We start from the raw sequence: 6,391 nt of genomic DNA, 5'->3' as shown, positions 1-6,391 counted from the left end.
GATAGAACAGCTATGCTATATAGTCGTCCGATTTTAATAAAAACAAGAAGTTTTCTAAGTTCGGAACGCCGAAGTTTATATTCTGTTGCAGATAGACTTTGATGACTAGGAATTAATACCATATAAATTATGTATATATACCTATGTTAAAAAAAACAATGAAGAAATGTCTGCTTTCATTTCTTTAACATATGTATGTATATGTACATATTATATTTACAGTTTTACATTTACAGTTTTGCACATCCTCTATATCTAATAGAGGTGGAGAAACATCGATGACATCGATGTTTTCGAAACATCGATGCTTGGCGGGGCAACATCGATGTTTTTCCATCTCTAGGGCACATAGAGGAAGACATTTGAATTGTAAGTACATATCTCATTTAATCTCATTATAAATTATTAACAGAATATTGTTATTTTAGTTATACTTGTTGGTGGTGTTGACGTGAGTGTGGTGGTACTTAAACATGGACAGGTTTTTGAACCACCTTTAATTTCACTACGAAAAACGAAGACACACTGAAGCAAAACCCGGCTGCTTTGACTGCCGAACTGACCTTCGTAAGTGTATCGTGGGCAGTGTCAGGCAAAAGAATACAATTTCTTAACTCGACTCTACTCTAGCGAATTTTTCCAGTGGGCAAATAGTATTTCACTTATTAAAATTAAACAATGGATCTTTGTCATAAAATATATATAATTAAAAGGTTGTATTTACACTTTAAGATATAATTTAATTGGTTTCAAAAAAAATTTAAGTCCCAATGCATAATGCTGATAATAATTGTTTACTAATAATGTTGAGGAATGTGAATTTTAGTAATTACAGAAATATCGTCAATGTATCGCAATACTTAAAAGGAACTACACAAAAATAGTAAGAAACTGAATTCTTGACCAGCTAATTTAAAATTTGTATGTTAACAGTATAAAAAATCGAGAAAAATGATCGCAAAAATTATAGAAATCGGAGTCTTAAAATCTATTAATAAGTAATTGCATATCCAAGTTGTTTAACTTAAATATAATGTACTATATAATTTTATGAATGAAAGTATTTTTATGAATTAGATTATATTAAAAATCAATGTGAACTTTAGATGAATCCACGGGAAGACTCTTTGAATGAAAAAATTTTATATTTATATGGTGTTATATTGTATTTTATATGGTGTTCCGAGTGTGCCGATTTCCATTCCCAAATACAGCAGAATTTCCCTTGAAATTCTACCAATAACTTATGATGATCACGAAATGTATGCCAGTGATCTTATAAACCTTTTAATTCATTTTTGACTTTATAAAAGGTAATAATATTTTTAATGTCAAACGCTCAGGTCTGCAATTTCTTGAAAATATTAAATTAATATGTTAAAATTGTCTAAAAATAATATTATAATATAATATATAATATTCATTTTGAATTTTATTACATGGAGGAAAATTTTGTTGTGCTAAACTTTGTAAAAAAAAGAAAGCCACACTGGCATATCATTAATTTAGTGGATATTTTCACCGACATCAGAGTCGCAAGACAACTAAGGAATTTATCTCGGAACACCTGAATGAGTGAGGCAAATAATTTAGATCGTTTATTAGTAAGCAACGTTTTAAAGGCCTGTACAGCGACACAAAATTAAAATACTAGAAGGTTGCGTGACGTTAGAGACTCCTAACGCCATTGTGAAAAAGAATTAAAAACTTAATAAAACAGGCTGTTCTTGTCTATGCCTCTTGCACTCACTTTCTGCTCTACATAAATATTTCAAATTATGGACTTGGACATGAATAAAATTGTGCGTCAGAGTCGGATTCTGAAGTTCAGAAGAGCTAATACAATTCATATCATTAAATTGATAGACGAAATTATAAAATTTTTGGGACTTTGGCAATTATATTAATTTGTAAAGAATATAGAGAGAGGGGGCAATCAAGGACAAAATATCGATCTCGAAAGTCTCGATGCAACTGCCACAGGTTGTTCAACATTTAAGCACTTGTCAGGTCGCTGTCGTGGACTATGTTGAATGACATTGGATATCGGTTTCCAGTCTTATCCGGGGCTGACCCAATGGGATCGCCGAAGAAGTACATAGGTATGGCCTCTGGTACCACCATGTTCCTTCCTAAAACGGACTCCAATTCATACTTGCCTATCAGAGCCAGTATCCCATTATTCAAGTTCCTTGTACAGGTGCTCAGGTGCTCTTATTAACAAGTCTGGAAGCTGTCAAAGGGAGGCGCCGCAAGATTGCATGCAATTGCTTAGGGACAAATATTATTATTTAAAAACCAAGCATCAAATGTTGAACGTGTCTTATGTTAAAAACAAGAAAGGAAGCTATCTTCGGCACGCCGAAGTTTATATACCAGATAGAATTTCTATGACTAAGAATCTATACAATATAAATTATATATATTTAGGTAAAAAACAATGAAGTAATACCTGCTTTCATTTCATTCACCTATACATATTATATTTGCAGTTTTACATTCACAGATTTGCATTTTTCCTCTACATCAAATCGTTTGTATGGCACCGATTCTCATGAAATTTTACACAAAATTTAAGACTTATATAAAATGTCTATACCTCAAATTTGAAAATCTGTTGAAAACTGAAAAAGTTATAATATTTATTTGTATTAAATTATGGGAGCTATATAATATAGTAGTCCGATTTTCATAAAATTGTACATAAAATTGTAGAATAATATGAAATGACTATATCTCAATTTTGATTAAATTCTGTTGAAAACTGAAAATGTTATAAATTTTAATTGAATTAATTTCTCGATCGTTCCCATGGGAGCTATAAATTTTACACAAAATTGAAGAATAATAAACTGGCTAATTTTTTTCGTACAAATGTTCCGATCATTCCTATGGCAGCTATATGATATAGTCGTCCGATCCGGCCCGTTCCGACATATATACGAGTGAGAGTACTCAGAAGGCTAACTACAAAGTTTCATTCAGATAGCTTAAAAACTGAGAGACTAGTTTGCGTAGAAACGGACAGACGGACATGGCTAGATCGACTCGGCTGTTGATCCTGATCAAGAATATATACCATTCGTATACCACCGTATGCAGAATGCTAGTTCCTGGAAAGTTTGTCTTACGCGGAACTTTGGCATTCTTGGTTCTATTCTATGATTGGTCCTCTTAGTTCGTTGTGGCGCGACACAGCTGCGCTGTTAGTTCCCTTTTTCACAGGAATCGTTATAGCGAGGCGTCGCTGTCGCCGTGTGTGGTTCGAAGGCAGTTCTTAGGCAGAACGATCGGGCAGTCTTCAGCGATCGTCAGCCAGGAAAGTCGAAACTCACTCCGCTCGAAAATGGAACGCGACCATGATCGACATATACTTTATATGGTCGGAGGTGCCTCCTTCACTGCGTTGCAAACTTCTGACTGAAAATATAATACCCTGCAAGGGTATACTTAAACTTTTCAGAACCTACATATACATATATACATACTAGGAAACTCGGCGAACTCCGTTTTGCCACCAGATGGCTTCCTATTATGTAACATTTCGTTTGGTGATTAAAAAATGAAGGATTTTTTTTGTTTTATATTTGAAAAGTAACGGATCCAGTTTAACTTTTCCACTTTTGAACTTTAACGCATTGCAATATCGGCATAAAGTCGTCATTGGTCCAATATCTAAATTTTCATAATCACTATAGTTCTCAGTGAGATCATATATGCCAATCGATTGTATGATGCCAATGATCTTCGTGTCCTCACGCGATGCCTTAATAGGGCATTTTCTCTTATTGTATTTTGTCTTAAGTTCTGTAAATAGACTTGATGATGATATTCGTTTGCGCGCGGTCATTTTATACTATAGCCTCAAATGCACGATCAACATAATTAACACATTTCATCTTACTACCTTAAAGATAAATGGCTACAATTTATTTTTTTATTGGTTTGTAGTAAATGCTACATACATATATATCAGCGATGGATTTATCGAACTGGATAAAAAGTATCCTATGTCTGTCTCCTGGCTCTAGCTACCCCCTACCAATTTTCACCCAAATCTCTGCTGCCGTTTTTGAGTTATAAGTGGTGTAACAGACTCGACATTCTTATATACATATATATATATATATATATATATGTATGTAGATGTATTCTTACCTCAGGGTTTACGAATTATGTACATACATATCTATACATACATATATATAAAAACAAGAAAGGAATCTATTTTTGATACGCTGAAGTGTGTATCCTTTGCAGATTGCAGTTCAAATATTAATAATTCATAAACTTTAAATTATGTATAATGTATTAATATTATATTTACAGTTTTATTCATACCCTGCAATACCGATTGTCATCAATAGGCCACTGTCATGAACATGTCATCAACGCGCCGACTGCGACCGAGGCGACTTCTACCGAGTCGACCCTCTGCCGACTGCGACTTTTACTACGACCTTCTGCCCACGATACACTTACGGCGGTAGTCTAAACGGCAGTCGTCGGCAGTACCATGGCCCGGCCGTTGAGAAATTTGTTGATGAAACATCGATGAATTTTTGATAAAACAGCGTTAAACATCGATGGATTGATGATGAATTTGTTGATGAATCATCGATTTATTGTTGATGAATTTTTATTGATGACAGCCTAGGACATGCCCATGTTAAATAAATCAATGACTGTTGATGAAACGTTGATGAATTACTGATGACAGTTACTGCATGGCAGTTTTGCATTTTCTCTACATTTAAGGATAGAACAGCTATGCTATATAGTCGTCCGATTTTAATAAAAACAAGAAGTTTTCTAAGTTCGGAACGCCGAAGTTTATATTCTGTTGCAGATAGAGCTTTGATGACTAGGAATTAATACCATATAAATTATGTATATATACCTATGTTAAAAAAAACAATGAAGAAATGTCTGCTTTCATTTCTTTAACATATGTATGTATATGTACATATTATATTTACAGTTTTACATTTACAGTTTTGCACATCCTCTATATCTAATAGAGGTGGAGAAACATCGATGACATCGATGTTTTCGAAACATCGATGCTTGGCGGGGCAACATCGATGTTTTTCCATCTCTAGGGCACATAGAGGAAGACATTTGAATTGTAAGTACATATCTCATTTAATCTCATTATAAATTATTAACAGAATATTGTTATTTTAGTTATACTTGTTGGTGGTGTTGACGTGAGTGTGGTGGTACTTAAACATGGACAGGTTTTTGAACCACCTTTAATTTCACTACGAAAAACGAAGACACACTGAAGCAAAACCCGGCTGCTTTGACTGCCGAACTGACCTTCGTAAGTGTATCGTGGGCAGTGTCAGGCAAAAGAATACAATTTCTTAACTCGACTCTACTCTAGCGAATTTTTCCAGTGGGCAAATAGTATTTCACTTATTAAAATTAAACAATGGATCTTTGTCATAAAATATATATAATTAAAAGGTTGTATTTACACTTTAAGATATAATTTAATTGGTTTCAAAAAAAATTTAAGTCCCAATGCATAATGCTGATAATAATTGTTTACTAATAATGTTGAGGAATGTGAATTTTAGTAATTACAGAAATATCGTCAATGTATCGCAATACTTAAAAGGAACTACACAAAAATAGTAAGAAACTGAATTCTTGACCAGCTAATTTAAAATTTGTATGTTAACAGTATAAAAAATCGAGAAAAATAATCGCAAAAATTATAGAAATCGGAGTCTTAAAATCTATTAATAAGTAATTGCATATCCAAGTTGTTTAACTTAAATATAATGTACTATATAATTTTATGAATGAAAGTATTTTTATGAATTAGATTATATTAAAAATCAATGTGAACTTTAGATGAATCCACGGGAAGACTCTTTGAATGAAAAAATTTTATATTTATATGGTGTTATATTGTATTTTATATGGTGTTCCGAGTGTGCCGATTTCCATTCCCAAATACAGCAGAATTTCCCTTGAAATTCTACCAATAACTTATGATGATCACGAAATGTATGCCAGTGATCTTATAAACCTTTTAATTCATTTTTGACTTTATAAAAGGTAATAATATTTTTAATGTCAAACGCTCAGGTCTGCAATTTCTTGAAAATATTAAATTAATATGTTAAAATTGTCTAAAAATAATATTATAATATAATATATAATATTCATTTTGAATTTTATTACATGGAGGAAAATTTTGTTGTGCTAAACTTTGTAAAAAAAAAGAAAGCCACACTGGCATATCATTAATTTAGTGGATATTTTCACCGACATCAGAATCGCAAGACAACTAAGGAATTTATCTCGGAACACCTGAATGAGTGAGGCAAATAATTTAGATCGTTTATTAGTAAGCAACGTTTTAAAGGCCTGTACA

General features: G+C 32.6%; 1 long non-coding RNA gene across 2 annotated transcripts; it reads left to right on the top strand.

Annotated features, from left to right (window-relative positions):
• Window positions 1-247: 247 nt before the first annotated feature.
• LOC147644226 (uncharacterized) lies at window positions 248-4,697 on the top strand. 2 transcript variants are annotated; one of them, XR_015270908.1, is made up of 3 exons: window positions 248-369; window positions 429-567; window positions 4,330-4,697. It is a non-coding gene; the product is annotated as an uncharacterized LOC147644226 (long non-coding RNA). The 2 variants fall into 2 exon arrangements; XR_015270907.1 differs by lacking the exons at window positions 248-369; window positions 429-567 and adding an exon at window positions 1,463-1,575.
• The last annotated feature ends 1,694 nt before the right edge of the window (window positions 4,698-6,391 follow it).

The sequence above is a fragment of the Drosophila serrata genome, unplaced genomic scaffold, assembly GCF_035046125.1.
Source record: "Drosophila serrata isolate PLE 108 unplaced genomic scaffold, ASM3504612v1 contig_212, whole genome shotgun sequence".
NCBI classification, from domain to species: domain Eukaryota; kingdom Metazoa; phylum Arthropoda; class Insecta; order Diptera; family Drosophilidae; genus Drosophila; species Drosophila serrata.
Note: the sequence above shows the minus strand (reverse complement) of the source record. Positions and strands in the feature narration are given on the sequence as shown.